Genomic DNA, 996 nt, shown 5'->3' with positions numbered 1-996 from the left:
TCTAACATCATATGGACAGCAAAATTCATCATTCTATATCTCTCCACAACATTTCTGTTCTCCCCCTCAGCTTACCTTTCTCCATAGGTCTATATAATCAGCAAAGATAGATTAATAATTATTTTGTCTCTACTCTCGAGTCATTAAATTGATTTTAAGAGCCATTCAGCAACTTTCAGCCTTTTATACAGGAACAGGACAAGGTCATTCTGAACGTCGGGTATTTTGAATTGAAATGGAATAGCTATAGATGCCTCGAGCCAGTTTCTCGGAAATAGAAGAAGTCTATTCAGTCCTTCTTGTGCTTGTTACAGACGAGCAGGAGGAAGGCATTCAGCCTCTGTCGATCCTCTTACACAGGGAAAGGGGGGAACACAATTCATTCCATTTTCGACACTGTCAGACAGGAGCAGGGGGATGTCATTTGGTACCCACAGCCTGTTGCCGTGGAACACTGGGAAATGACTCTTTGGGAGCAATAAGCAGGTCGTTGGAATGTTCAGTACAGGCCTTAATGGATTACGCAAGTTTGGAAAATATGCTCCTCTTGTAGAATTGCATATGTTGCAGGATATCAATGTTAATGATTTTTTTTTTTGTTATTGGTAGTTTTTCATGACATGACAGTAACTAGGTGGAAGCTGCGTCGGGTGTCGCTGTCGCATGCAACCGTGAGGAATGGGTGATCCGTGGTGGTGGAGTAAAGTTGTCAGAAGATAACAGGGGTTTCAGCAAGCACATATATATAGAGAGAGAGTGATATGTTTATTTAGCAGCACATACTGGAAACAACAGGTTATATTAGATTTGTTTCTTTTTTGCATTTTAAAAGTTTCAGTTAATAGCTTCAGAGTAAAGGCACTCCTAGGTAGCAGCGAGCAGGATATGATTAAAATTCACCTCCAGATTCGAATGGAGAAGAGTCTGTCTATGATTAGTACTTAAGCTTCAATATGGACATCTATGTGGGTTTGAATGCTGAGCGAGCTGAATTGA

This window comes from Carcharodon carcharias (assembly GCF_017639515.1).
Source record: "Carcharodon carcharias isolate sCarCar2 chromosome 37 unlocalized genomic scaffold, sCarCar2.pri SUPER_37_unloc_1, whole genome shotgun sequence".
Lineage (NCBI taxonomy): Eukaryota > Metazoa > Chordata > Chondrichthyes > Lamniformes > Lamnidae > Carcharodon > Carcharodon carcharias.
The sequence above is the reverse complement of the archived record's forward strand: the minus strand, read 5'-3'. Positions refer to the sequence as shown.